The sequence below is a fragment of the Cavia porcellus genome, unplaced genomic scaffold, assembly GCF_034190915.1.
Source record: "Cavia porcellus strain 051 isolate PalLab524CR breed Dunkin Hartley unplaced genomic scaffold, mCavPor4.1 scaffold_14, whole genome shotgun sequence".
Classification (NCBI taxonomy): domain Eukaryota; kingdom Metazoa; phylum Chordata; class Mammalia; order Rodentia; family Caviidae; genus Cavia; species Cavia porcellus.
In genome coordinates this window covers 16,184,189-16,197,920 of record NW_026947497.1, presented here as the reverse complement: position 1 = coordinate 16,197,920, position 13,732 = coordinate 16,184,189, and positions in this window count along the sequence as shown.

Genomic DNA, 13,732 nt, shown 5'->3' with positions numbered 1-13,732 from the left:
AAGTCCCTTTCTTTTGCACCATTCCTCCTGCTCTCTCTAAGAACAAAGCCAAATGTCATGCCTGGTACAGGAAGAAAACACTTGTACACGTTGCATAACTATATTGAAATTTTATGTTGCATATTGTAAATTCATACAATTATTGCAAGTTAGTCAAAACTATAAAATGTTTAAGAGCATAGAAATGCCTACTATACTAGCTTGATTATTACATATTTTTACATATATTAAATGATCACAATGAATTTCATAAATAATAATTCAAATGATAAGCTTGTTAAGATATTCTTAAAGGTCACATAATTCTATTATTACTAAATATATACTTGAGGGCGAATTTAGAACAAAGAGGAAATAAAAAGCACACAGGTGTACTCTGATTTTAACATTACAATAAATCAGTAACTATAACTTCAAAATAAAATATAATTTAAATAGCATTGCTATTCCATTGTTATTCATTTTTAAATTCTATAAAGAAAGTTTTCAGTGGTCAGAAATTTTGTTATTTCTTTCATTTATTCTTTAAGATAGTATTTCCTTTTCACTGCTTAGTAGCCTTATATTTTATTATTATTGTTTTGTATTTCTGTTATAAAATATTTGTGAATTGAATTTAAATATTATTTGTCCTAATTATCATAGGGTACAATATAGAAATTCAAGGACTCTTGTAAAGGGAATATCTCTCAATTCTTTGCATTCTTTCCTAGTTAAATACATTGATTAGTTACCAATACACTATTTTCAATTTTTTCTCACTTGACAACTTGATTAGGACTACTTTCAATGTTTTAAAATAAAGAACTGGTTTTATGAAAGAATTTAACTTGAATCACTCACTTTTTCAATTTTGTCAATTCATATGAAAAAGTCTTTCCAACAGGCAAACAAAGTACTACATTTTTGTATTTTATCTTATGGGTAAAAGTAAGATAAAGTCAACTTTAATAAGATTTGAATTAAAAATTTGAATTGTATTGTATTCCTCATGAATTGTGAGCTAAGATTTGCACAGTTAAGCCAAATACCAAAATTTTCATAACTCCATAAAAAGGCATAACAGATAGGCAAAGAAGACACTTGAAAATTTTTGTAAGTACTATGTAGATAATTATTTTATTTTCATTTTAGCAATTAAATAATAATTATGCATTTAAATAAAATTTATGCCCTTGAAAGAAAAACTGTTATGCAACCTAACAGTATTTAAGAAGGATTTCATGTTGAAGTCAAGTTGATTTTCTGAAGTTCAGATCATTATATTTCAAATTGTACCTAGAGAATGTCATGTTCTATAATTTTATATAAATAAGTGATCTAACTCCCACAGAATCATACTTCAGTTTTTCAGAAATTTTGACCTTGTAGTTATTAGAAATAAATGTTTCTTTCAGAAAATGATGGGCATTTTGTGGTCCCTTACCTACTTTGGAGTTGCCAGTAGAGGTAAATTGGCTTGAACGTAAGTAAAAATTATCTATCTTGAAGAACACAGAGAAAAAAAATTTTTTTTTAAATAAACAGAGTCTTGGTGATCTAAGTGAAATAAAAAGTTCAGTACGTGGAAATTTAAAGGTCCCAAAGCTAAGGAAATATTTGAAGAAGAAATGTCATAAATTTACCAAAATTTGACAAAAATGGGCATCAATTTATAAATCCAAGTTGCTCAGAAAACCTTATGCAGAGTAACTACAACTAATTGTATTTAGTATTTAAAATGCTGAAAACCAAAGATAATGTCTTTAAAGAACATGCATGTCTTGGTTACTTTTCTCTTGTTGCTGGGACAAAATACCCAACACCCAAAATGAAGGAAGGAAAGGTTTATTTAGCTTACTGTTTGTGGAGCTTTTGGTCCATAATCAGCTGGCTCCAAGGCAGTTGGGGGGGGGGGCAACACTTCAAGGCAGCAGGCAGCAAAAGTAAGCCGGAGCAAAATCAAGAACGGAGCAGTGCTCTTTTTCCTCTTGTATTGCACACAGGTCACCCCCTCTCCAAGGCAGGTGTAGCACCCACAAAATCTCTTTGCCCTCCTTTTGTACGGGAGGAGATTTACAGAGCAAGAACCCTGGCTCCCTGCTGAGTGTCTTAGTTAAACTTCTAAATTTCTGGAGTTGAGGCAATGTATCAACCGTAACAACGCGGTTGAACAATGGTATGGATGATAGCTAACTTCTTATTAAAAACAACAGAATGAGAAGAAAATTACAGAAATTTATTTAAGTTGTTAATAATAAATTCAATCCAAGTTTCTATATCCTTCAAAGTTGAGGTGAAATAAAAGCATTTTTATAAAAACTGTAACAGAAAGAATCCAATTTCCTCTAACAACATCTAACTTCAACAAATACAGGTGAAGTAAGTTATTTGTTCAGCAGACGGAAACAACATCAGATAACACCATCTATATATAAAAATAAAGAGCGCCAGAAATTATAAGTATATGTATATATATGTGTGTAAGATAATGGTTTTCTTCTCCTTCAAATGCAACTGACTACATAAGACGGTAATTATATTAGGGATTTACGCTATGCAGGAGTGAGTGATGTTAATAATATCCCAAAGTATAAGCAGATACAGATATACAGAATATTATATAAGAGGTTTAATTTGCAATGCAGAGGCTATGAGAGCACTGAGTTTGATTATTATAGCATGTGTATAATTACATATGTAAAAAATTAAATAGCTAAAACATCATAATATAAGGTCTAAAGTCAAATAATAAACATTCGATAAACCCAAAAGTAACAACAACAACAAAATCAATAGAAATAATGTGGAAAAGGCAGAGAACAGATTTCAATATGGTAGACTTAACTGCCTCTAAATCAATAATTATATTTATTTGCCCTGAACATGCTAATTAAAAAGTTTGTATGCAAGACTTTCAGTACATAAAATGATTTCAATAGATTGAAAGTAAAATAGCAAAGAGATACAACTTAAAAATGAGTACATCAGATGTTATATATATATATATGTAATATACACATTATATATGCTTCAGATAAAGTAGTCCTTTAAGAACCAGTTTATTAGGAAGACAGAAATCATAAATCAGTATATAGTTAATAATGGAGCTTCAAATTAATAAAGCAAAAATGGTTAAAAGTACTAAAATTCGCAATCATATCTTAAGAATTTTAACATTCTCATAGCATTTGATAAAACAGGTTATACAAGAATGAGTGATGATATAAAAAATCTGAAGAATATTATCAATTGCCCAAATTGACATTTATGAAACAATGTATCCAGTAGTTACAGATTATACAGCGCATATTGAACAATCACCAAGATATACTATGTACATCACTACAAAATGTCTCAGAAAAATTCAAAACCCAATTCATTCAGAATTACTTTCTGGTTAGTGTAATTTAATTTAAACATAACAAATAAGTTTTAAAACTCCCAAATATTTGGAAAGTAGCATTCTTTTAATTAATGAATAAGTCAAAAATAGACTATTAAGAGAAAAGAGAAAATATATTAAAATTAAAAATATGATAATATATCAAAATTTGTGATATGCAGCTATTGCTTCTCTGGAGATAGTGAGCCAGTTAGAAACACACACACAATTTATTACAGGTACTGACTTTCATATCATGTATATATTACACAAACACATACACAATTTATTATATGCAGCTAGTGTATAATGTGATATGCAGCTATTTTCTCCAAAGATAATGAACTGATAACAAATGCACACACATATTTTTTTAATGAAGATTGACTTTTATATCATATATCTATATGATTTATCATGGGCAATGACACAGGTATGTGGATATATATTATATATATAATATAATATGATATGATATAAGTAAGTAGCCTTAACTCATGTAATTGTGAAGATGGTGAAGTCAAAATATCCTAAGCTAGAGAGGCAGGAAGAAAAGCTTTTAGGTAACAGCAAGTTGCGCGGCCTAAGAACCTGGAGTATGCCATGCTGAGATTAAAGAGACATCACAGTAAGTTCTGAAGACTGAAGATCTGTGAACCCCAAGACCTTGTTTCCAAGGGCAAATTAGGGATGCTCCGGCTCCAAAAAGGAGAGCAAATTTGCCCTCCCATCACCCTTATGTTCTGTTTAAGCACTCAATATATTATACGATGCCTACCCATATTGATGAAGATTTTTAATCTTTCTATTGATGAAATGCTAAATGCCTCCAGAAATATGCTCACAGAGACTCTCAGAAATGACTTTCTAGAAGTATTTGGGCCTCTCTTGGTCCAGTCAAATTGGTAAAATTTAGCTTTCACAATAGGTCTAAAAGGAAAATGTGTGTCTTTCAGTGTTTGTATACTTAAAGAATAATTTAAAATAATTTAAATTTCCATTTATATAAAATAAATTAACATAAGAAGGAAATAAATTAGAAGAAATCAATACAATATAAAATGAGCAACAGACAAAAGTAATGAAGCTAAAGGTCAATGTTTTAAAAAAGAGCAAAGGCATTATTCTACTAAGACATTGCTCTTCTGAGGAAAAAAATGAGAAAATACAACTCAGTTGTATGAGGAATAAAAGTAGTTATTACTGCACTATAAATATAAAAGGACAATAAGAGATAATTTGAACAACTGCGCCAATAAATCAGAAAGCATAAATGAAATGAACAAATGCCATGAAAAACACAGTTTATCGAAAGTACCTAGGAAAAAATAGAGTCTGAAGAACTCTACTTTGATTAAAGAAACTTAATTTACAATCAAGAGCTTTTCTTGCAAAAGTATTTCAGATGTAAATGGCTTTATTGGTGAATGCTATAAAACATCAACATAAGGATGATCCTAATTTTGAACAGTGTTTTTCAGAAAACGGAGGGAAGGTACCAATCCAGAATATACACAACCAATTCTTTAATGAGGCCATCATAAACTTGGTGCCAAATCTAACAAAAAATACTTACAGAAAAGGAATATATAGATTGCTACCCCTTATGATCTGTGGTTCAGGTCCTCAACAAAGTATTATCAAATCAATTCTAGAATTATGTAAAATTATAATATATTATAATCATTACATTATAATACATTATAATAATTTGTGAGATTTACCCCACAAATATAAGATTAATTCTACATTTGACAGCATTAATGCAATTTACCACTAACAAAACACAGGAGAAAAAGATCACTTAATTCCATTAATAGGTAGAAGAAGAATTCGACAAACTGCAACACCTACTCATGATAATACTTCCAGAAAAGCAGGAATAGATATTTTTCAATTTTATAAAAAAATCTACAAAAATTGTATATCAAATATTGTGTTTAATGGTGAAATATTGAACACTTTTTCCTTGAGATCAAGAAAGATTAAGGTTATTTGCTTTAACTACTTTTATTCAATATTACCTTGGAGATCTTTGCTAGCCTATCAAAGCAAGAAAGAGGAAAAAAAAAACCCTGGAAATTGAAAGTAACAAGTAATATGCATTTTATTTGAGGTCCTAAATACTCTAAAAGGCAAAAGCAAAGTAAAATAAAATAAAATAAAACAGGTAAACAAATACACTCCGAAAATCTCTATGGAAATACAGCAGAAAAAAATAAAATTCTTAAAGAAATAAGTTCAAAAACAGAAAGGAAAGGAAGGGAAAGGAAAGGAAAAGAAAAAGAAAAAAAGCAAACCTTAATACTGAAAACCTCACAGTATTGCTGAGAGGAGACTCTTCAAGTGAATGGAGAACTACTTTATATTTATGAACCTGGAGACAATATTTTTAGGTTGTTATTTTCTTCAAAATTATGTATGTAGATTCATTATAATACCAGTTAAAAGGTGAATACATTTAGATCTAGCTAGATAGATCTTTTCAATAAATGGTTTTGGAAGGATTGATTATTCATATAGAAAAAATAAACCTCAACTTATATCACACAAAGATATTATTAGATGGTCTAAGTATTAAAGTAAAAAATGAAGCTTCTAGAAAAATATTTAGGAAGAAATTTTGCAATTGTTTTGTTAGGTGAATATTTTTGGACAATGTAAAAATATGAATTAAAAAGTACTAAAATTTTATAAACTGAATCTCTTAAGAAATCTCTTAAGAAAGAAACTGAATCTCTTCTCTTAAGAAATTATTTTAAAAACTAAAATGTAAGCCACAGTCTCAGAATAAATATTTATGCTGCACAAATCTGAACAGGCACTGTATCCAAAATAAAAAGAATATGCACTTAACTATATATTAAATATGTATATCCAATCATTATGTGCCTACTTATGTGTATGAACACATAACACACAAAGACACAGACCTTAATGTTTAAAATAGCTTATTTATAAATCTAAAAACTGGAAACCAGCCAAATGTACATCAGTAGATAAATACATAAGCAAATTGTGACATTCTCATGCAATGGAATGAAGCAGTGAATAGGAACAGAATTCTGATGAGTGTAGCATGTATGATTCTCAAAGGGTACTGAGCAAGAAGGTCAGCCACAAGGAAATTCTTCACAATGAAGCCACTTAGAGAGTACCTGTGTGCTTTTCTAGAATAGTCAAAATAAATTTATATTGGAAAAGGCATTTTACTTGAAAGCCGGAACAGAGCTTTGTTTTCCAGGGGTGAGAATGAAAACAGGTTACTAGGGGAGCTTTTAGGAATGGTAGTTGGGAATATAAATGTACACAGATGGGCATATATATTTGTAAAAATATGCACATTTGAATTGTATATTAATGAAGTTAAAGAGATGGTGGGAATAGTGTGCCATGATATTGCTTCTATCGGTCCACACCTGTAGTTTGAGTGTGGCTGGGGCTACACTGCTGGTCTGACTTGGAAAAAAGATCTGGGTGTGGACCTTGAGAGAGGGAGGGTTTAAGAACCCATGGCACCTTTGCTCCTCTCTGTCATGGCGTGTAAACATCCCACCTGCACAAATTAATGGCTACCACTTTACTTCTGGTTTTCCAAATGGTGACAGATTCCTCTAATTCAGAGTCCTGAGTGGAATTCTGGGAGAACGGAATTATCAGGTGGACACAGTTTAAACCACCTCAGTAACCGAATCACCTTCATTCCATTTCTGAAGTCAGAAAAACACAAACCTAACAATTTTACCCACAAAAGCTTGAGAAAATTGGGGAAGGTGATTAAATTCATAACAGTTTTCCAAAGAGTAGTTTTTTCAGTTGATATTGTTTGTTGTCAAATTAACTTCTGTTATTTCATTGATACACATAAAATTTATTCATAGAGGGCTGTGCATGGTACACTGAGCAGCAGGGTATTTCTAAACTCTCTGTACATTCACTACTGAGCTTCTTATTCATTTTACTTCCTTGGTGTTTACTGCCCAGCTATTATTATGTATGTCTTGTAAATATATAATTACACGCCAGGCTTGCATCTAGCTGAACAGCCCTTTTCCAGTAGGAGGGAGATATTTATAAGTACAGCTGCTGTTATTACTGTGTTAGTCTCAGGCTTCTCACCTAGGGATAAGGAAAAAAAATACAAAGGCGCACCTCTTTCCATTATTCTTCTGCTGCTGCTCAATGTATTTCTGACCGGAAGTCACAAATTTAAAAAATACTGGGAGGGCCTTCTCTTAGGGAAGTAAAACTGTGACACACACACACACACACACACACACACACACACACACGCACACACACACACAAGCTGTTCTTGAACATAATATTCATACTTACATTAAAATAAAAGTTATTTCTTTTATTCCTTTATCTTTATTCATTCTATTAATATTTGTTCATTTGTCCCTGTAAGATTTCTTATGCACGTACCAGGAATTGAAAATAAGCTAAGAGAGATGGAAGAGCAAAGGTGAGTGTCACACAGCCCCAGCGCATCCATTCTTGATAGCTGGTTTGCTGTTTGTGTGTAGACTTTTCAGGAGGGGTTCACAACACAAACAAATGCTTGCACACATTTTAAGGCTTCTTCTGCAGCTCCTCCATCCCAAGTTAAGTTTGCGTTGCCTGCCCTCCTAAACTTGCTTCTTGCAACTCCAATACAAAATCAGCTCCCTTCACACCGCACTCCTTCTCAGTAGAGCAGAACCAAGCCCACCTCTCACACTTTGCTTTGCCATCTCCCTTCTGGCTTGTTTATTGTCCTTGTCTTCACATCCTACCTTTGCTCCAGTGTTTGTTCTGACAACTTCTCACCTTATGACTGAATTTCCGATCAGTAAACATTGTGTACCAATACAAGACACGATATAAAAATGTTATCATATTAAAAGGCATATAATCCTCCACAAAATCACCCCGTGTCCCCACATTGAACACACTTATTATTCCATCCTTCTTGACTTTTCTGAAGCAGCTGTGGAAGTCTTTTCTTGTGAAAGTCTTTACAAGGTCACTGTACCAAAAATACAGTGAATGCTGCTGCCACATGCCACCCAGTGAAAGGACAGGATCACAGAAATTTTGGTGTGTAATTCACTGGATCTGACACATTTCTACTTCTGGGTCTTCTCCAAAGCCAGGCTTGCCATGAAGGGAAGTGTTTTGAATTGATTCAGTGCGGTGAGGCAGTCATAGTGCATGACTAGGGTCACTCATAAAAAGTAACTTCCAGAACTGTTTGAGGAAGTACAGGAATGATGGGGTAAGTGTCTTTGGAGTGAGGGGGGAGTATTTTAGGTAGTTTAACTAGAATATGTCTTTTACTGTAAGAACATTAAAATATTTTAAACATTCACTGTTTTTTTAATCCCACCAAATATATATGCATTTTTTACGCTGACTTTTTGTTTGATGGATGTATGTTTTCTATGAAATGTATGTTTCATAGTTTAATCTGTGAGATATATGTTTCATAGATGCATGTTTTCTTGTTAATTAAATGCTACCTACTTTTATGCTGTTCAACTGCTGATAGGTTATTTACTTCACAGATAACAGCAATATGGTGATTAAGAATCCAGATTCTGAAATTTCATACTGGATTTATATCTTAGCTACTCACTATCTAATCTTGGGCAAGGTATTTAATTTTTCTCTGCCTCGGTGCTTTCATCTGGAAAGAATAGATAATAATAATACTTCTTTGTAAAGCTGATATGAAGATTAATGAGTAAAACATTGGCCAGAGTGTTTAGGAAGGTGTCCAAAGCATAGTTAAACATCAAGCAAATATTAGGTAGTATTATTAACCCTAGGTGAATACAATACTTTTTAATTGGAAACTGAGAAGCATATACACTTAATTAAGTAAAAATACTTAACAAGAGCAAAAGAAGGTATCAGTGTGAGTGATGACATAGAGAAGCCATTGATTCTATATGTATCAAAAATATAATTAGAATTTCTTTTCCAACCCTAGTACATTTAATTATCCACTAGCTTTTTACTGGAGAATGATCCCATTGTCTTTCTACTGAGAGGCAATCCCAGTCTAGCCCCCTTCTTTTATTTTTATTTTGAGACAAGTTCTCTTGCTGAGACACTAAGTTGTTCAGGTTGGGGCTGGAACTTGTGACCCTTCTTCCTCAGACCAGTGGCTCTTGGATTGATCTGTGCAGCTGAATTTATTTGGAGAAAACAGACAATCGTGCTGACTGATTTCAGTTTCAATTTATGCACATTAATCTGTAGTCAGTGTTTAATGTTACCTGAGCAATCGAATTGTTCCTAATCCATCCTCTGTTTCATTTCCCTTGGTCGGTTTGTTTGTACTTTCTCACTTCTCAATGCTCTATTAGTTTCTTTCCCATTATTATGCTGAGCTGAAAAGTTACTTCCTAATGTATTAAGTGGAAGAGAACTTCCACAAGCTCCCATCAAGACATCTTTCCCCTCCCCACCCCAGAATCTAAGAGACTGCCCTCCTTCCTATTAATATGATAGGCAGTTAGTGCTCCTACCTATAGACAATCCCTAAAATGCTACATTAAATCTTTTTCCTCTTGAGGACTCAAAAACATCCCTAGTATTCCTTTCCTTTCTTCTCTATATGATTAATTGTTCCTTCTTACTGGAATATCGCATCTGCATGTAAACATGGTTATTTGTCTCCCATCTGGAGGGTCACTGCAGACTCCAGGTGTCCCCTACAGCAATCTCCCTTGTTATAGTCTGTTTCTACCTGCCTGTCATTTTCTCTTGAAGCCATTCAGATTCATCCTTTGCTTTGAGAAGCAAAACTGCTCTTGCTAAGATCCTTGATGATCTCTATGCTCACAAATTGGTCAAGACAAACCTTGACACTCCTTTGAGCACAACTAAACATCAGACTGGTTTCTTTCTGAACAGAGGACCCTAACCTCTTTTTCTGAGAGCATTTACTTCACAGAACTTGCAATTATAATTTCCATCTTTGCCTTTTTGAGGTATAAGTCTTTTCCCAGACTCTTAAAAGTTTTGTAATTCAAGCCTGTCTTTTCCAAAGGCTTGGAAGTTATCCACCCCCCCCACCTTTTTAGAACAGGATAAATTGATTGACAGAAAACTTTCATCTAAGAGAGAGATAGAAAGGGTCCCTGGTGGGTTGCAAAAGACCCTGCCTTTCCTGGGGATTTTATTAGAGCAAAACCACAAAATAAAGTGAGTGCAAGGTGGGGAAAAATGGGAACTCACAAGGTGGACATGAGGTGGGACAGATCTGTGGTCAACCAATAAGATTATGAGTATAGTTACTCAGGTAAGATCCCTTCCCTAGGGTCAGAAGATATTATGCACATATTGAGGCTTCAACTAACTATACTCAGTGGACCTTAACTGACACAAATCTCTTAAAAGAGCAACTGGTCTCTTTCTCCTAAATGAGGAAGTAAAATTAATGAGACAGGCTGTCCTCCAAAATTGGATGGCGTTAGATGTTCTAACAACAGCATGGTGGGGGTGGGGGTGCTTGTGTAATCATAAAAATTGAATGTTGTGTGTACATTCCTGGTCCTTCTGATAATATCTCTGTAGATATTCAAGATGTTAGACAACAAATCAATGGGATTTTCCCCTTTGAAATGTAGTCATTAGGAAAGAAGATGTTCTTAGACCCTAGACTGGGGGAGTATGGGAACCTAACTCAGATAAACAGCAATTAGCAAGCACAGAGACGCTTTAACTAACTATATGGCATCAATCAACCTTGCCTTTCCCAGTGCCTTCCTGTCTGATTCCCAAAAGCTCCTAAATACTCACCTTTTTGTCTCAGGGGAGTTGAGTTCATTCTCTGTTCCTGATTGCAATGGTCTACTAATTGTCCTTATCCTTTTAACTTCATGAAGTGAAATAGTCAAGCTTCACTGTTGATTTTTTTCTGAGTATATCAATGATATTCTGTGTAAATGGTCACATTGTCTTGAAAATAATCTTCCTTACCCTACTGGATGCTTTCTTAGTCTTGTCTGCTCTTATATCTTAAAGTTATATCCCATAAAATAGGGATTATGGAAAAAATTTGGGTGTCAAACTTGGGAAACTAGATTCAGTGAGCAAGGAAAACTAGATTTGGTAAGGACAAAATAGAACCTGCTTTTAACTTGTACTAGAAGGAAGAAAATGGTACCTGCTACACTTGCACTGGTCCAAGAGTTGAAATTAAAGGCAGGAAATCTACAGAATCCAGAGGAACTGCATGCCTGAGTGCCGCCTCATGCCGCTAAGATACACCAAGGCATCTGAATTGTGTGCAAGCTTGCACACTTCCATCGCCCACATCTTATACAGATGCTTTGTGTGGCCATGGAACCACATAGAGAAGGATATTTTGGGGCAACATCTCATTAGTTACTGCAGCCTGCTTCAAAATGACTACATCCTTTATATTGTTGGAGACCACTACAAAGTGGCTCTGAGCGGGATTTAAATTTTATTAATTGGCTTTCTATGTTTATCTGTGAGACTGTCCTAGGCCTAGGCACCTTGCCTGGTGATGGGAGCTGATTCATAGTAAGGGAACCTCTATGAATCACTGGTCCTGACTGAGGCCTGCAGTGGCCTGTGAGGCCAGAGATACCTCAAGGGGCAAGATAAGGCCACAGCTGCGCACACTCTGGCTCCAACTACAATTAACAAGGTAGAGACTGCAGCTGCAAGGATTACTCCTACAGTCTCACTTCTACCATGTCTTCATGATGAGACAGTGCTGCTGAATTGACTTGATTCATGACTTGGAGATGTTCTTGAAGTGACCCCCAAGGTCCTGCTCATTGCCTGCACTTTCCTCAGTTTCTCGGCCCTTTGTCCTTGGTCCTAATATAGGTGGATTCCAGAGAATTCTTTGTCTTTACCCTCAAAGCCTCGAGCTTAATTAAAGGGTTTGGAGCCTTCTGGAGCATACAATTTGTCTCTTTTTATTTAACCTCCGCCGTATACTCATTTGGGAGATCGGGGATCTAGGACAGAATCTGATATTATATACTGATAATTTATAATTTTTTTAATCTACAGATCAGACTTCTTGCTTGAACTCCAGATTTGTGGATGTACTCATGGACATTTTCACAGAGATATCTAGTAAGTATCTCAAACTTAACTGCTGTTATTTCTATTTGATTAAACTCAACTTTTCATGAAAAGTAGATTTATCCCTGTCTCCTCTCTGCAGAAGATTCGGTTAGGTTTACCTCCAACTGCAGGTAACTCTTGTTATCCAAACTCTCCATCTCCAAAGGTCACTAGCTTAATGGATTTAGGCAAATGATCTCTCTCTCTCTCTCTCTCTCTCTCTCTTACAAAGTACACAATCAGTGCTATATTTGAATGTAAAAACTGAGTACAATATTATAATGAAACACCATATGAATCTCATATTCCTCACCATCTCCATCAAAGACTGATTTGTTACCCTCCTCCACACTTGATCCTCTAGAGTTTCAACTTAATCTTTCAAATTAATACTTAAAAAAGCCAAATCACGAATGACAAATCATGATTAATGTGGTTACGATCATGATCCAAAGTACAATCTAAAATCAGTAAGATCTTATGAAAGTTCATACTCTGTACCCTCCCATCTTCCGGCCGTCACCATCCACTTTCCGCTTTCCCCAGATCTCCATATGTGCGTACTCTGCATCATCTACACTTATGGTCTCCTTCAGATCTTCACACTGCTATTTTCCTGCCTACAAAATGTGTTTTCCTCCCTCTCCAGAATAAACATATGATACTCTTCTCACATTTTCCAGGTTTCTCTCATATCTCACTGTGATGTTGAGTTTTTATGTTCATTTGGTTGGTGTGTAGTCATTTGGTCAAACACTGGTCTATATAGTGATATATGGGAAGTTACATTTTAGATGTGATTAATTTAAATTGATAGGCTTTGAGTAAAGCACATTACTAGCCATAATATGGATGTATGTTATCTAACCAGTTAAAGATCATGAGTCCTCTGAGGAAGAAGACATTCTTTCTTCAGGTGACCTTGGTACTCAAGATTACAACACAGACAAATGCTGAAATTTCCAGTCTTCTGGTCTTCTGCAATTTTAGATTTACTAGATTTATGGAACCAATCTCTTAAAATCTCTTGATTGTGCTTTTCTGGAAAACCCTGATTAATTGTTATACTCTGAGTAACTGCTTTCAAGATAAGGAGCATGATGTATTAACTATTGTTATCCTTGCTACAACTTTTAAATAAAATTTTGCTTTATTTTTTCAGAAAATAACAAATGAAATGAAATACATTACCCTTTATGTTTAAACTGAAATCAACTCAACGAAATTGTCACATGGCAATCCTATTCCCCTTAACCTGTCTTT